Here is an 18,302-nt window from a genome sequence, read left to right on the forward strand (position 1 = left end):
GGACTTGAGATCAAATCAGAGAATAGCCCAAACTCAGCAGTCACAAACCCCTCCCTCATCCCCGCAGACATTTGGAGCTTTGAAGCACAGTGACCCCCATCTCTCCCACCTCTTTCTGTGATGCTCTCCAGGATGTACTTGATCCCCTAATCGTGATGTCTAACGTGTTTTACTGCAATGCTTCCAGGACTTGTGCTTCTTGTTTGTCAACAGGAAAAACAACAAGCTGCAAAATGCTGTAGATAATAAAAATGGAGAGTAAACACTTCAGGTTAAAACAGTCAAGCAATCAAATGGGTTTGACTAGCAATTAAACCTTGTGGGAAGTTTTAAAACACAGAATTCAATTTCTAATGCTACCCACGCAGAGAAGATCCATAGAAAACTGGAACATCTAATACCTAGGGCAGATCAAGATGAAATAATGGTATAGAAGTGAACAGAATATTCTTATTTTCCAGGCTGGATTTTCTGTGCTGTGCAAGTTGGCATGAGCTGAACATCTGCTAAACTGCAAAGTTAAAATTATGTTATTTTGTTCCAGGATATTCTCAGCTCACATAATTCTTTTGACAAAATAATTAAGAGGTGCCATTTCCAGAATTTGGAGGAAATATTCAGACTATCTATTTGCTTAAATTTCATTTTCTTGTATTGCTCCTGCAGCATAGTTCCTTTATTTAAAAAACCAAAAGCAACTCACACCAAGATAACTGGTGATATTTCTCTCTTTGCAGTTGCAATTCCTCCCTACCATAAAGGTTGTAATGGAAAATCAGACTATCTGGCAGTTCTTATTATGGTGGTCTTTTGCTTTTGTGCCAAATCATTCTTTTGTCCAGACACTTTCAGAATTCAAGTGGATGCAATCTCTAGATTTAAGCTCATTCTTTCACATTCAAGGTGGTTTATTACACAAAATTGTATGAGTAAATGAAGTAATTTTAATACTTTTAATGCAATTTTCCATGGACCTCGCATACAGATCATATTGCTGTGCATGTGTAGAGAAGCCTTGTAGAGCTTTCTGTAAAAGCTGTTTTAAAGGGGTTTAATTGTTGTCTTAAGAGGTTTTCACAACTCATTCAGGGACCTTTTTATATATTCCACTAAATCACAACCTCCCATGTACCATGTTCTCGTGATTTGATTTTGTACATCTTAAAGCTTCCTGAATTTTTGCTTCCCCAGGGTATTACCACAGACAGATAGTGGGGGAGCAGCTTTTACCAACCACTGGGTCACCTGTAAGTGGAAAAAAAACAAGCAATGACTATTTCTATCTATTTAGAGGTTCTTCAGCATCAGCAAATCTTAGAAAAGTGGCCCCACAGTTTGTGTTTCTGTTTTTTCCTGATTCCTGGCTCATGACCATCACCTCCTCTGTGCAGACCAAAGCATATTTCAGGGGCACTCCCCTGTCCTCACTGAAGCTGTCACTCACAAGGATTATGGTGAAGAGTTTCTGACAATTTTGAACATATGAAAATACTCCAATCCCTTTTTGAATGCCATTTGACTGCAAGTGAAGAAAACAACAGGCTGAGGGAGTGCCAAATTATGAAAATCTCTCCCCTCATTTTGACAAATGTGCACAGAACAGAGTTCACCCACTCTTGGAAGATTAAAAAAAAGAAAAAGAAAACAGCAGTGTCTTAGGGGGCCATATCTGTGTGGGTAAGATAACTATTCTAATAATGTGCAGCTGTAGAGCACAACACCCAGAGTGTTCCTTTTGCACACCGAGGGCTCCTCTCAGTTTCTTGTTGCTCCCTCGATGTTGTCTTTGCATTCCTGAGAATCACAATTGGAGACTGATCCCAAAACATGACAAAGTACTGCAAGAGTAGCTGGGGCTTTTTTTATGAGGTTTTTAATAATTGATGTTCTACTTACATGAGGTTTCACATGGAATTTGCTTTTGCCCTGAGGTGGCTGAACAGTAATTCTGAAGTGTTTTCCCAGCCTGTATTTCAGGAGCTAGAGGTGTTACTGGAAGCAACTCCCCAGAGAAGGAACACATGCAGTGCATTTATTCAAAATAAATGGTATTTAAGGTAGTTAACAGGCAATACACCTGATGAATTCTTCTCTACTGCTCTTTGTAACCAGAATTCAGTCTGCTTAATGTGCCTTTGTATTTGGTTGGAGATCCTTCTGTGTAGGTTTGTGCTGTCGGTGAGAAGTTTCTGTTTGATGTATGAGTGGGAGGTTGAAAATCTCTTCAGTACAAGTGAATAACAACATGGTCATGAAAAGTGTGATATTTTGGACAGTTTTCTGTTTTTCTTGGGGACAGTGGCATTTACCATGCAGCATATTCTGCAGAGCTTGCTCTTTTGTATAATATTTTTAATCTCACAAAACCCAGTTGTATTTTTGTACTCTTTGCTTATCTTGTAACACACTTTGAATTAAAATTCTTTTTAAAACAAATAACTTTTATCTGTGATACCTGGATGTGGCATGAACAGGTAACATTGAATTTATTGATTCCCCTCCATCTTTAGGTTTACTATCAAAACCAAACCAAACAAACAAAGAAGCAAATAAAACCCCAACTTATGGTAAACCATCAGAAAGAACTAAGGAAAGATCTGAACTGCTGACTGATCATCACATTCTATTTTTTTGTCTGGAGTTTTTCACAGTATTGTTTAAAATCCCTTTCAGTTTATTTGAATTGTTCTATTATTCTGTATTGTGGCAACTTTGTAATTGTTTGTAATTATTTGCAACTTTCCTTTAACAGGCAGTGCTGTAGAAACAGGAATGTTCCTGGAAAAACTGCCCAGTTTCCTGTGGCAGGTTGGTCCACTGCTCTCTTTTCTCCAAGCATTTCTAAGGAAGGTGTGCAATGACAATATGCTCAAAGAAAGATCCTGACAGAACATAAATCACTACAAGAAATACATCTTATTTTCAGTTTTGAACTTCTCTAACTTGTCCTGGCTCATAAGTGACAATGATCTGTTCTGGATAATCATGAAGCAATAATAATTAAGTAGTTTGGTAATAGGAGCATAACCAATACTCTCACCAGTTTACTAATGTAAGTCTCTATTTCTGCCTTTTTAAGATCCATGTAAGTCTTCAGTGGATCCAGCCAGGCTTGTTGAGTGATGATTTGGAGCACACCTTTTCTTTTGAGACATTTTTGGGGACTGGGGAACACTTTTGCTTTGTGAAAGGATGTGCCACCAAACTTCTTCAAGGTAAGCTGCAGTTTGCTGCTTTCCTATCTGTGTGTGTTGGTCCTTAGTGATGGACTAGACTACTGAAAAGTTAACTTTGCTCTCGGTTTGAAATCTCTTATCAGGATTTTGACACTATTTTCTTTCATTTCTATACGAGCAGTGCTTTTTGTTCATATGCCAAGGGATCTGGAGCTTTCATTTCTCATTTCAAGGTGGTAGGGGATACTGTTACAGATTTTGCTATTTAGCAATGCTGTTTTCTGAACTGCAGTTCAAGTTTTGGAGAATATTGAATAAAATCATGCAGTAAGTGAATAGGATTAGGGGGTTTTGACAGGGAAAACTTTGAAAGAGGGGAAAACTTTGAAAGAGCTAAAAAAAAATCCCAGCTGCAGTGGGAATATAAAAAATGTATGTCCTTTCTCCTATGCATTGAGAATTTAAAGAGAAAGGTCAAGAAGATAGAATAAAGATTTTTGCCATTTAACTTTTGTGAAGTTTCATCTCTGTCAACAGGTTGATTTGGCTTTTATGATACAATTATTAGAAGTATGCAATAAGTGCTGCTTTGGTCATTGCTGGCAATCTTTGCAAGCCCTGCAAGGCTCAGCACTATAAATCTTGCAGTTTGTGTCAAATTCTGCCACGATCACAATGGCTTGAGATTCCGGGGAAAGATGAAGCCTAACATATGTCTTTGGAATTAGTCTGCTCTCTCTGTCAAGGGACTCAGCCTTGGCAGGAGGATGCTCTGGGACCCATAAATCAGGGAAGGAACCTGTGTCTCCTGCTTTGCTATGCTGGAATCCAGCTGTCTCTGTGGTAATATGTTCTTTAATGCTTCATTGAACCTGTTCTTAGAGAAATGAAAATGCATGTGTTTGACACGCTTCTGTAGTTGGCTGGTTGATCAAAATAGATTTTTCTTGGCCTTTTTTTCTCACTCATCTTTTCATGGGCATCGTTATCCATTACTTAAAATTATTCTTAGAGCAACGTCTGAAGCTTCTTTTCCAAACTTATTTGAATATGTCTGTATAATCTACACAAAGCAGTGTCCTTTTGGACATGTGATAAAAAATTAATAGGGCTTCAAATTTTTTAACAGTTGGCTCCAGCTGCTGGATTTCTTCCTGTATTAAAATCACTTAAAATCTCTTTTCAGTTCAGTTCAGAAAGCAAATTATCTATGAAGGGTAGATAAAGCCAAACTGACAGATCAAGTATTTCTGGGTGAGATATATGGGTATTAAAATATGCAGTTCTCCGAGGCAACATATAAAACATGCATAAGCTATGATAATGAGATTCCATAAAGTACCATTGACAAAGGCTGGGATGTTTGGAAGTGATAGGAAGGAATGTGCAGCTCAGGCCTGGCTTCAACGCAAACCTGAGTCCTGTCACACTGGGGGGGAGTTCTCTGTGTAGTCCAGGACAAAATGTGCCTGTTACTGCCAACACTGTTTGATTACAGCGGAGGAAAATGATCCTTTTTTCATTAAAAAGATATAAAGAAGTTGAGCCATGTTTTACTAAACACCATATATTACACTGTAAAATCACTGTAGCAGAGACTGTCCCTCTTCCTCTGCTTTTCTTTCCAACACAGTGGGAGAGAAGGTGGGAGAGGGAAGGGCAGTTTTATTACCAGCCTTTGGGAGAGGAGAGGAAGGCTGAAAGATGTTAACAGAATTTGTCTGGCATTAGGCAGATACTCTGGCAGGAAAATGAATCATTTTTAAAATCTCTGCTTTCACAGTATAAGAGCAGTATTGTTCCATTCTGCACACTTCAAAATTTTCAGTAAGACAGGTGATGTTATAAGAATAATTATTGAGCTCAGAATGACACTCTCCTTTTTTTAGAAATATTTGAAATTATTACATGATGATTTGTTGGTGCCTCATATTTAATAACATGTTGCTGTTAAAACACTTAGACTTGTATAATTTGGAGATTCTGTACAGACACAGCTTATAAACATCATCTTACAGATGTCATTTCTTAATATTAATAATAAAACTAAAATAAAATTATTATAAGTCTCTCTTCCTTGTCTACAAAATAGTTATGGAAAGCTGAAAGTTCAGGGTTTGGGAGTGCTGAAAATGCTTTTTGTCATTTCAGAAATTCTTTAGCTTATCTATATGCATGAATTGACTGTTGTAGCAAATATGACTTTCAGGTGTTTGGGGGTTTTGGGGGGTGGTTGTTTCTTTCTGTTGTTTTGGGGGGAGTTGGGTTGGGAAATTTTTCCAGATTCCATGAAGAAACACGTGTGAAAACTACAAAGCTTCTACCAATAAAGAGAAAGCACATTGCATTTTGGCCAACCTTCTGCCTGCTCTTAAATACAAATTGGAGTTCCATAAGAAACAAGACACACAATTTTATTTCCTTTTCTGAATTTCCCTGCCAGGGAAGCAGTGACTGCCATCCCTATAACTGAGTGCTCATTGCACTGCTCAGGTGAAGAGCTTCTCAGTGGGGACATCAGGACAGGCTCCAAACTTCTCACCTCAATTCTTGTCCCACTTTCAGCACAATGTTACTGGCATTTTCTGTGAATCCTCCTGAAGTCACCTTGTGATTTGAAATCCTACTTAACTTTTATATGACAGCATGTAATTAATATTAAAACAAAAAATATCTGCTGTCTTTATATTACAGCCATCATATCAGCGTTACAACCAGCAGGAAAATCAATGCTTTCAGTGCTTGATCATCGTGGTCTTTTCCCTCTTTTTTTTTTTCTTTCTATTTGCTTTTGAGGTGCTCCTGTTGCAAAAAATTAGCTCTTATTTATTTGTTATTTTAAAGATAGCTGCAAACTGCAATCACAGAAATAAGAGCAGCAATTACTGTGGAAGCTGCATAACAGGCAGCACTTAAAGGAGGAAGAAAAGTAAATATATCAAAACAAAAATACTCTTTTTTTGTTGCATGACCCTCAAGGTGTCTGTGGCCACAATTTGCACAGACTGAAATGCCCTTCATTGTTTTTATACATATTCCTGCTGTAAGGAATCAATATGTGGGTTGGGGGAAGCTTATCCTATTGGCCAAAACTCTAAGATTGATTACCTGCATCAGTGCTATTTTTAGAAATAATTCAACAAGGTTGCACAGACACTTTAATTCCTATAACAACATTAACACAGTTTGAGCCTCCCCTCTTATCCCACTCACAGTTCATCTTACTTTGTCCTGTTATAGTTTGGAGATAATGAATATATTGAGGCAAAGGAAGCAAGCACAGGGTGTGTTGGTGTGTTCTCCAACTCACAAAGGCCATTTTGGCACCTCTCAATGACAAGCAGAAGGTCCCTGTGTGACACAGGGGAGGTTCCTGCAGCCCCAGCTGCACAGAGCTCCAGAGTTTGCTGGAATCTCATCTCCTTTTGCTGCAAAGCAGAGGCTGCTCCCAGGCAGAAGGGCCAGTCCTCTCATTGCCCACCCCTCCTGTTTCATAGGGTAGAACTTGCTCCCACCCTCTTCCTTCCTGCCCATTTGTTCCCAGAAGGCGGGAGGGAGGAGGGCTGGGTGTGTATGAGGTGATGCTGTGGAGAGCAGGGGGCTGGTTCTTGCTTGATGACAGCAGGGAAGGTTCTTCTCCATCCTAGAAAAGCATGGAGCCAACAATCCTGCCGGGAGAACATGTTGGGAGTGGTCTTGCAAGGTCCAGGGGGGGAATGGGGGTAGTTTTTTCATTGCATTGAGGGAAGGAGAAAAAAAACAGAGTAATAGGATAGGTTGAGGAAGAGAGAAATATGGTCTACTAAAGCCCTCCTAATCTCCTGGAGTTTCTTACATCCCCTTGAGCCTGCCTGACCCTTAGTTAAGCTCATTGAAATTCCTTGTGCTTCAGTGTCCTGTCTTTCATCCACCGTTACTGCCTGAAACTCCATGACCGCCTAAGATTTCTCACACACGGAATAGCAATTCCCACACTCCCTCCTATACCAACTGTTCATGTTCTCCAGTTGCCTTTGAGTTTTGCATAATTGCTTAACTTCCCTGAGCCCTTATTACACACCTGATAGCTCTTGTAGTTTGAAGGGAACATTCTGTCATTCATTTTCAACCTCCACTTCCTCTGGATTCTTGAAGAAATAAATAGAACTTGCTACAATTAAAATGAACCAAATCATGTGGGCTTTTCTGTTTCCATTGAAAGCACTTTTTAATAAACTCTTAATGATTCAAGACTCCTAAAATTTGTTGAGAAATAGGAGTGAAAGAATGATATTTCTTCTGAAAACCTCTCTTGTAAAGATGCGTCTGTTCTTTTCTGGCCATGACAGAGTAATTTTATCTTCCTTTTTATAATTAGAGAGATGGGAAAGTTCACCAAAATATTCACCCCTGTGTGAATCAGTGCATTAACAATTAACCATTTATACAATGATACTGAGTTTTTGAAATTATGTAACTCTAATTTCAGCTTTATGAAGAGTAAGAAGTTGACACAGGGTTGCATTCACCAGATGACCAGTATGATCCTCTTTCTCTCCAGTTCCAGTTGTTTCCTCCCTGCCACAAACACAAGAACAAAACCCACCAAAATTTCAAATGGCACAGGCTGTCTTCACTAGACAAATACAGAATTATTTATTTGCTTTTTTCAGATCAAAGGAAATATTTCCATATCAGTTTTACTGGGATGCCAACTCAGAGTTGAAGTTTTCTGATAACTTTCGTGATATTTGACCAAAAGGATGGAGAAGTGTCTACTATATTTTGGCTTTCAGAATGCACAGCTGAAGTATAAGAGAAGAAACAGGTGTACCTTGGCTGAAGATAAAATATTAAATTATAGAAGTGCCTTTCCTTTTCATAGCAGAGAGATTAACACTTCACAATAAGCATAATGAGAGTAGCATTAATTCCCCTGTGAACAGTCAAAACAGAGATGTCAAGGAGGAAAGCAGATTATCTGCACTCACAGTCCAAGCTCTCTGCTCCACCATAGTGCAGGTGGCCATTCTGCACCTTTCTCCCAAGAAAAATAACATCCATAGTCATGTTTACCAGATTTCTTTCTGAACGATGGAAATTACTGAAAATGAGTATTAAGATGACAACAGAGAAATTGCAAGTGCTCAAATGGAAGTTCAGAGGCAATTTCAGCTACACTTTTAACAAGAAAACGATGTAATATTTCTCACTGTGTGATTATACAGACATTCTAGGCAATTTTTATTTGTTCTTGTTTTAGAATTGTGTTTCTAAAGTTGATTTATGTCTTAAACTTGTTGATGATTGTTAGGGGGACTAATTGCTAAGAATAAGCCGTGGGAAGCTTTGGTGCAGATGTTTTAAGGGTTGATTATTGTGGATTACTAAAGTCCTTTTTGAAATAGTGTTAAACTGGTATATGTGGAGGGGGGTATTGTCCTGAATTAATTTAATGTGCATTGGCACCAGATTGGGATGATTTCATTTGATCACTTTTATCTTTCTGTGATACTTTAAACATTTTATGTTGAAAAATTGTTCCCAAGCAATTTTTTTGGTACTTTTCTACAGAAAGGAAAAGAATTCAAACTACTCTTTCACCCACAGCAGAGGATTTCTTTGGTTGTATGGATGTTCTGTATTATTTGTAGTTCTCTCTTGACCTCCCTTTCAACTTCAAAATTTTGGGTTTACTGTGGGAGTTAAAGAGATTATGATTTAGTTATAAACTGTGAGACAACAGGCATTATTTTCAGAGGAAAATGCCTGACAATTGAGCAGTCATAATTGCATGGTAATTTTTGTTACAAATCTTGTCTTTCCATATGATGACATATCTTGCCATGTGCATCCTGAGATGATATCAAGGTTGATCAATGTAACCCAGCACAGATGGGTCTGATAGACTGGAAATACATTATATTACATTGGAATCACACAGAGCTGCTCATGGAACAGCCCTTTGGGCTCCCACACAATTCAGGCCTCCAGGCTTTGTAGTTCCATGGATGATTAAATGGTCAGGGTGAGACACCCTCTAATTTAGTAGGAATTGTGAAGGCAGAGGGTGTCCATTCAGAGGATCAGCTCAGGCAGGCTGCAGACCCAGGGGCTGGGCTGCTAAGTGGGTTTCTACCAACTGGGACAGATTTTATACTGGGGAAAAGAAGCTGAATTTTGTGTGAATGAGGGAATTAGTGACTGAGAAGAATATTCCTCTATATGCTTCAGACAGGACATTTTACTGTTTCTTACACCCTGGTGGCAAAATCTTAAGAGGGCAAACCATTGCAAACTCTGTGTTTTTATTTTTGATTTCTGCAACCAGCAGCAATGAAAATTCTGATGGCTTAATCAGCCAGTATTATGTAAATGTATGGAAAATTACAGTAGTTGATGCTTGAAGAGGGTTGTCAGCAGTGAAAGTGTTTATAATGTTTGATAAAGTTATGGCTTTTTTTGCAAACAAGTAAAAATAAAGCATGTATCACCACGATTAGCCATACATTTAAGTTTTGGGTTCCCAGTGACATTCAAATTCAGCTGCATCAGTTCTGTCTAACCAGTGCAAGTGGCTGACCAGTGTGTTGGTATTGGCAGGAGAGCAGCAGTGTCTTAGGGGTGCTGTGGGCTCTGAAGTCACACAGAAATGTGGATTTTCACTGATGGGCTGCACTGTCTTGTTCTCCATGTTGATTCACAGCAAGGCTGAGAGGGCAATAATTCAAGTTTATGCAGCAGCTTCATCTCAATGAGGGGCTTCATTATGCTGAGACTTGCTCGTACAGGTGTTTGATCTGAAAGAGGCAGAAGCCCAGGATAAAGGTGGGGATAATGCCTTAGGAAGTGCATTAGCTTTGGGGGTCAAATTTGTGCTCAAGGACTGCTGCACTCACATGGAAAAATACAGAAAACATGAATCTCCTTCTCTGCCTCTAGAGAGGGATGCACAGTTGTGATGACTTCACTGTGTTGTGGTTTAGGTAATTTTTTATACATCTAACAGCTAAATGTCACTGAAATACCAGAACAAGTGAGATCTGACTGAGATTTAGAAACAGCCAGTCAAAGCAGCATTGTGGGTTTAAATGTTACAAATGAAATGCATTGGAATAAGTTATAGTTACCTAAGGCTTCTAGAATTCAAGGCAAAACCTGGAAATTAAGAAGCAGGGAATGGAAAAAAGCTACAGTATTTCCATCACTGGGTGTTAAAGAATCATAGAATCACAGAAGCACAGAAGGGATTGAGTTGGAGGGACCGTAAAGATCATCTTCTCCCAACCCCCTGCCATGGGAAAGGTCATTTTCCACCAGCCCAGTTTGCTCCAAGCCCTGTCCAACCTGGCCTGGGACACTTCCAGGGATGGGGCAGCCACAGCTTCTCTGGGCACCCTGTGCCAGGGCCTCGTCACAAAGACAGAACCTCTTTGTGCTGATGAGTATATCAGAATTGCTGCTGATTTCACAGTGAAAAGTAAACTAATATTAAGGTTTTCATACTGAAAGGCATTGCACTGCCCTTTGGAACATATGCTTGGACACACAGAAATCCCAGTATAACTCTGATCCTGCACTGGGATTCAGAACTGTTGATTTGCATTATTTCAGTAGCTCTCCACCCTGTTGATTACACTTCTTTTTTAGCAGCTCTGAAGAAGAATTGCTTTGTGGATTATTTAATTGAATTTCAACCTGGAAGTCTGCATGGTGTAATTCAGTGAACTTTGATTTTTCATTACTCTGAAATTGGAAGTTGAAAAGTAGTAACATGTATAAGTGCATGTCACAGTGCCTAAAATCTGCCTCAGCACAGGCACATTTACTTGATTTTCTCTTTGGTGCTGAAGGGTACCTGCGTTGTTTTGAAATAGAAAAGAATACTTCTATAGTAATGTGAATAAAAGAAAGTATTTCATGTCCTGTACTGCTCTGGATGGCTTTTTTTTTTGGTACAATGCAATTGCTTTAGCTAATAACAGCTCTGTTAGTTGACATATATCAACAAAAATAGATGCAGACAGTCAATTATTTGAATTATGTTCAGAGGTATTCTCATCTCTGCTTTATGAAAGAAGAAACTTTACTGGAGTAGAGTTATTCCTGTGCCAATTCCTGTTATGCAGAACTACTGAGAGGAAGCAGAAATGCAAGTCAGAGTTTGGGGATTTGTTTGTTTGTTTAAGGTTTGTTTGGTTTCTTACGTTGCTGTCAAAAATCATCCATATTAGAACGTTAAATTACTTTAGGTGCAAAAAGTGCACTCAATTCTGCCTATTCATCTGAACTTCATCCTGCAGAAACCAGTGTGTAAAACATACAAAATGGTGATGCTGCTTTTAAGTGAAAGAAGAAAAATTCACTCTCACTCAGAGAGCAGGGATCTTACAGCTTTTTGGTTTGTGTTGTTTTGGTTTGGGTTTTTGTGGTTTCTATTTCAATTTTCAAATATGCCTTTTAAAATCAGTACATTTTATAGCAAACAGTGCACAGTGAATGGAAGTTTTTGCTTCCTGGAGTAACAAATGTGTATTCACTGCCATTGCACGGGTGGGCATGGGCTGCTGTCTCTCCATAAATAGGATTGCTCCAGTCAGGCAGACTGCCTGTCCCTGCCTGGGAACGAGGGAAAAGTATGTTATAGAATCAGAGAATCATAGAATCGATTGGGTTGGAAAAGACCTCCAAGATCATCGAGTCCAACCCTTGGTCCAACTCTAGTCCATTTACCAGATCATGGCACCCAGTGCCACGTCCAATCTGTGTTTAAAAATCTCTAGGGATGGTGAATCCACCCCCTCTCTGGGCAGCCCATTCCAATGTCTGATTACTCTCTCTGTAAAGAATTTTTTTCTGATATCCAACTTCAATTTCCCCTGGCAGAGCTTGAGCCCATCGTGCCCCCTTGTCCTATTGCTGAGTGCCTGGGAGAAGAGACCAACCCCCACCTGGCCAGAACTTCCCTTCAGGCAGTTATAGACAGTGCTGTTCTTCATGGATTTTGCTTTGCCAGACTACTTAGAGTAATTTGTGATGTGTTTTTTTTGAAAACACTTTCCATTACCCACACTCTTATATAGTTGATAATTTTAATAAACCATAAAACAATTTAGCACTTAAAAGTTTTCTTCCCTTACAAGATTTTCTTAAGGTAATGGGGCTTCCTCTTCTGCATCACCAGATTGTTTAGGTGTTCATCTTTAAAGGAGCTGGAGTTTTTCAATCTTTTGTCTGGTGTCTGGAAGTTAACCTGGCTGTGAGTGTTTGAACAAAAGCTTTGAACACACTGATATCAAATGCATGGTCTTAATTTTCACATATAAAAACTGAAGGCTGTGCTTTCTGTACTAATGATAAAATACATTCTAAGATTAGTGGGTTTAGAATGTATATTAAATAAAAGGAGTCTAGCACTTAAAGACTCCTTTATAATGTCAACTTTTATAATAGCAATCATCTTCATGACTTGAAAGCCCTGATTTTTTTTCATCAGAATGTCCCAGTCTCCTTTCACTTTTTTTTTCTTGTATATGTGTGAATGCATGTTATGCTTTTGACTTACTGAATAGGAGGAAAAAAAGCTGTTTCTTGGGATGGAAGTGGGAAGACCTGCAATAATATTCTAAATAATGGTGTCTCCTTACCTAATTTTTTATTAAAATAAGAAAATAACTGCAATGTAAATAAATCTCTCCTTCTGCTGCACAGCTGTAACTAAAATTCAATAGACAAAGATTTTGTCCTGAACTGCACACGCATAAGGAATTTCTGTCAGGGATCAATTAAATCAAAATTGCTGTTAACTTATCTGTACATAGGAAGGGTCTTTATTTTAAAAGCAACATCAACAAGAAAACAACCAGAAACCAACTAAACCCCCAAATCAATACCAACCAAAACACCCTTTCATTTGCATAAAGATGAGTTACAGCAATAATGCATGTTGAAGACAATGATGTGAGGGGAGAAGAATCCTTATATAATCAAGTGTTTATTAACCTTATTCTTGGGCTGAAAAGTAGGTTTCTCATATGTAGTTTGTGTGATATGAAGTACTATCAATTATTAAAGGTAATTCCTGGCTCCACAGTTACCTATTTCCGCTCAAATTGTCTTGTCAAATATTTGACAGATTATTCTCCCTGTTGGGAAGCAACTGCAGAGACTGTTATGGAGAAATCCAAGCATTCAGAAATTCTGAATGCACTGGAATTTCATATTCACATTTTAATATAGTTTATAGTTTAATATATTGTTAATGTTAGCAAAGCACACAGGAAAGAAAAATGAAATTAAACTGACACAGGTTCTTCTGGTGACCAATGTACTTGTTTGAAGATGCTGAAATTTGTTTTTCCAGATTATGCCAAGGGACAAAGTTGCAAAGCACCAGGTGTTCTATAGTTTAATGCTAAATAGAGCTGATTGCTGTTCTGGCTTCTTTCCTGATTTTCATACCTTCATTATGATCATCTAATAAATAGCAAGCTGAGTCAGCATTTTGATTACGGAGATTGTTCTAATAATAAATTAAAAGCCTTTTTCCTGTTGAGCAAAACAGCAACCAGAGAACTCTTAAAGCTTTTATTTCCATGAGCCTCACCTTTCCCAGACAAACAATGGAGCTCCCAGACTGCCTTGGTTTGAGGATCTGCTGTGTCCTACTGTCCTCCAGGACAGAAAGGTCCAGCTGGAAGCCACTGAGAAAACTTCTGCAATGAGATTAGTGGAGGATTATAAAATGAAAATCATTTCTTTCAACAACACAATCAAAAGCAGTAACGAAATTCCAGCAAAATCTGTGACTGAAATGAGCAGAGGTGCACACTGGGACACAAAACATTGCACAGGTTACCCCCCTTGGCTATTCTTAGTTGATCACTCTTGGTATGGAAAAATATCTCAGCAGAGATTTTGAAAGGTTTTAAGAGAATTTTTTGTAACAATATGAAGGATTTGCAGGCGTGGATGATCATCTCCATCCATCCTGTCATTACCAGGAACCTGCTGCTTCCAACTTTGCCATGTCAGTGTTTTGCAAACAAACACCCCTGAGCTCTGCCAAGGCTGAGCTCAGCACAGGTGACTGGGTATCCATCAGGGAGGCCCCTGCTCATGTCCTGAAGATGGAATGTCATTCCTGCAAGCTCTAGGCCGAGCAGTTTGGGCTGACTTATGGATGTTTCTCTTTGCCCAGCCCACCAAGGGTTCCTCTCTTACCTGTTTTTACAGTCCCGTGGGAGAGAGGCTGCTCAGAGGGGCTTTTCTGCCAAACCTCATTGCTTCTTGTTTGGGGTGGGGAGCTGGGACATGGAAAGGTCACCCCAGCCTGGCCTGGCTTTCGAATTCCTTTTCCCAGTGAAACAATAAAGGCTATTTTGTTATCCTAACTTAAAAACAATCAATGAAATTAAAATGAACTGTCACCTAACAGAAATGCAAATGTAATCTCCTTTGGTCCTTTCCCTGCCCTTGCTCATCAACAGATACCCTTAAAGAGCTCTCTGCATACAAGATTGCCTTCTATTTATCTCTGTTTATCTCTTTATTTCATCTCCTGGGAGCAGTGATGCCTCTTGATTCTTTACAGACCCTACCAGACTAACTTCAGTAATTTAAGATGACGTTCAATGACTTTCACCCCAAAATAATGCATTAAATATTTCTGGCAGTCAGAGCAATGAGATGTTGGGTAAAAACCCCCAACAAACTACTCCTCAGAAAATTAGATGGAATCTAAAGATGGAAAATAGAGATAATCTTATTTCAGCTTATTAATTATGCCTTGTAAGCAATGAATCAAATCACTTTGCTGTATAATACAATTACTGCTGTAATTTGTAGTCATTACAGTTTGCACTGAGGTATAATTGTATAATTCATTTTCTGCAGGGTATTGACAGAGAAGGTTTTAACAGCTTCAGCATGGAGACTTACTTTGGGCTTACTATGGTTTAATTTGAGATGATTAGCACAACAGATCTAATAGCTCGTTGTGTCTACCTGTCATGGAGTCATTTATGTTTGGATCATGCACAGAGAGAAAGGTGCCTTATAATCCTCAGGTTCTGTTGTCAGTGCATCGTGTTCTGTGTAGATTTAAATCCCTGGTCAGCTGCAATTTTTAGCAGGTTGTTTGAAGAAAGGAGGTGGCTTTCCTACCTGCTGTGAATTATTTCAATCAACAATTTAATATTTTGGCACAGTCTTCTGCATCTGATTAATGCTCATTAAACCAATTGTGATTTGATAGAAATAGATTTTTAAGTGTCACCTTTCCCATCTAAACTGGAGCACAATAAGTGCTGTTACAGTGAAGGAGCTGTTGTTGCAAGGAAGGAAGGCACTCACTCTTACCTTGTGTCCTGGGTTGAGCTGGCAAAGTGCCAGCTGTCCAGGACAGGGTGAAAGGGTTCCTCCTCCCCCCAGCCAGCCAAGGGAAAAGAAGAGGGAGAGGAAAGAAAAACCCTCAAAACCAAGTTTATGCTGGAACTAACTACATGTATTTATGCAGAGAAGAGAAAATTAAGAAGATACTACAATATAACACACACTTACACAAGTTATGTATAACAAGAAATAACTTCCCACTTCCCAGTAAACACAAATTCTACCATTTTAACTACAAATCATTCTAGAGAAGTCGGTTCTTCAGAGACAGACTTAAGCAGAGAGAAAAGCTAGGAACAAACATTTTACTTCCCTCAGATAACATGATGGTAAGCCGGTGCTCTGGGCTTGGGCCTCCCCATCCCTCCTGGGACAGCAGAGTGTCTTGCTGGCACCACAGCTGTGAAGCAACTGACTTAGCTACACCCACACACCAGCTCTTACCCCTTTTGAGATGATGCAATATGGTATGGAATACAATATTATTGGCCAGAAGAAGTCAGCTGTTAGCTAGCTCAGCCCAGCTCAAGTTAGCTGACAATTTCAGGCCTAATCTGAACTGTAAAGCCTAACTCCTTGGCCTACTTGGCTAAACCCATAACACCTTGTCCTCTGCTTTCTTTGTTACTTCACTGCCAGCTGGCATCTGCTGTGTAATAAAATATAACAAAGAAGTTCATGTGTCAACTGTGTGTTAGTTCTGATTCTACTAAATGTGTACCCTGACTCTTATGGGTTTGGGGTTTTTCTGTCTGTGATGTCTCTCTATAGTATTTTAAGACTGATTAGTTTTGCACTTATGCCACCTCCTTCACAAATAAGAGTGAGATTTTTCCCTGTCTAGTGTCTCTCTTTTAAATTAAGAAGAAGGATAAAGTTAAATAAAACAACACAAAGAAGCTGCTGCCTTTTTGATTGGAGGGTTCTATGTATTGGAACATCCAGGCTATACAGACATCACTTAAGGAGATTTACGTGATTGATTCGCACAAAATTGTTCCTATTGGAAATAAGTGATGGGATGATTCTGAAAATGTGCCATGTGCCGTGGAACGGATATATTGGCATCTTTGGCATTCAGATTACTCAGTTCTCCCTTGTAAATATGCATCACTTAGTGCAGATAAGATTAGTTATATACTTTTCCTATAAATCATATTTGAAAGATCCTTTTTTCCTAAGTCTCACCTGAATGTTGAGGGATTTGGATTTCTTATGTAATCTGCCAGTTTATGATTTTAAATTGTTTAACAAGTGTAAAAAATAACTTCCAGAAGCTTATAAATAGACCAGTGTTGCACAATATTTTTTTTCTTCAGCCAAATTAAGATTTTGAAGATTGAGAAATCCTTGAGTTATTCGGATGTTACCAAAATTTTCATTGTGGCAAAATATTGTGGCCTTGATGCATTTAAAAAAAAAAAAAAAGTAAGAGATACACATACTTGGCCTCCTGCATAGCATAAAATTAAAGTTTTAAGTGTCAGAAGAGCAAACAAATAAGTTCCTGTAGTGAGTTGTGTGCATGTTACTGGTTGCTTACCTCTATAATAAATATGAAATGTAACACAGACACTGCATGAAACTGCAGTATAGATATAAATTGAACGTGTTCAGGGATAGTGATATTGTAAATCTATCTTTTCTTGATTAAAACCTTGGAATTCCCTTTGCAAGAAACTGTCTTATGAGTTATGGAAAAAGTAATGCAGGAGGAAGAGGGAGGAAATTCTTACCAGGCACTGCCAGAATGGGTTAAGAATCACAAACCTGAGAAAAGGAAGATCTGATACCAATGAGCTGTGTGTGATGAGTCTATGATGGAAGTTGCCATTGTTGCATACTTGAAAAAGTGATTGCTTATCACCTCAAGGACATGATGCAAACTGATTTTTTGGCTGGGAGCAGATAAAACAGCCCCTGGTTGCAATAAAAGACTGCACAGACTTTTTAGTTTAGCAGCAGGTGAGCAGGGCTGAGCCAGGGGCCATCAGCACTGTCTTGCAAGACATTCCAGGCACAGTCTGTTCTGCTGCAGTGCCAAAGTGTTCTCTGTCCACCCTGTCTGAGCAGCACAGAGGTGATGCTGTTGGGAAAAGTACTGGAAAAAGCGGGAGTTGGATGAAAACCATGGTGACAAAACCACAGCAATTTACTGGCATTCAAGGGAGGCTCCTTTGCTGTTGCCACCAGCAGTGCTTTTAGAGCTGTTGGCTCCCTGTTGGAACCAAACCCTGTGGTTAACACACAAACAAACACAACCAGTGATTACAGACAGTACCTCTGTGGTTTTCTAGGTCAAGGAGTTGCAGTTCCTGATCCTGAGGATGAGACTGAAGCGTGAAGAGGGCTTTCCACAGGATGACAGGGCAGATGAGTTGCCAGAGCTTGGGCTGCTATAAAGGTTCCTCAAAAACCCCATCTCATCTTTGTTCTGTTTCCAGGGGCTGCTCACAGGGAGGAAAGCAGTGGATGAATGTTCTCCAGAGGTAATTGTGCAAGGCACAAAGGTTCTCAGCTGCAGCTGTTGCTGCTGTTCTCTTTCTGGAATCACACTGCCAGGCACCAGCAATCTGCTGATAAAGCAATTCAGGCAAATTGTCTCAGACAGGATTGGACAGAGCAGTTTAAATAGTCACTTTTTGCCTGAAGTGAATTTGTGAGCTTAGGATTGGAACACTTTAAAGCAGATCAAACCTCAGTATAGAAAATGGCTCCTTTGGCCAATCCTTACAACATCCTCTTTGCCCAGCT

The 18,302-nt window shown here is 39.2% G+C and overlaps 1 long non-coding RNA gene across 3 annotated transcripts; it reads right to left on the reverse strand.

The window, feature by feature from the left end:
- Nucleotides 1-7,787: 7,787 nt before the first annotated feature.
- On the reverse strand, nucleotides 7,788-15,954 carry LOC139678647 (uncharacterized). 3 transcript variants are annotated; one of them, XR_011699064.1, is made up of 3 exons: nucleotides 15,162-15,954; nucleotides 13,762-14,507; nucleotides 7,788-9,955 (listed from the first exon to the last, which is right to left on the reverse strand). It is a non-coding gene; the product is annotated as an uncharacterized lncRNA (long non-coding RNA). The 3 variants fall into 3 exon arrangements; XR_011699063.1 differs by having other exon boundaries at nucleotides 13,762-13,870; nucleotides 14,379-15,954; XR_011699062.1 differs by having other exon boundaries at nucleotides 13,762-15,954.
- Nucleotides 15,955-18,302: the final 2,348 nt, after the last annotated feature.

Source organism: Pithys albifrons, chromosome 14 (genome assembly GCF_047495875.1).
Source record: "Pithys albifrons albifrons isolate INPA30051 chromosome 14, PitAlb_v1, whole genome shotgun sequence".
Classification (NCBI taxonomy): Eukaryota; Metazoa; Chordata; class Aves; order Passeriformes; family Thamnophilidae; genus Pithys; species Pithys albifrons.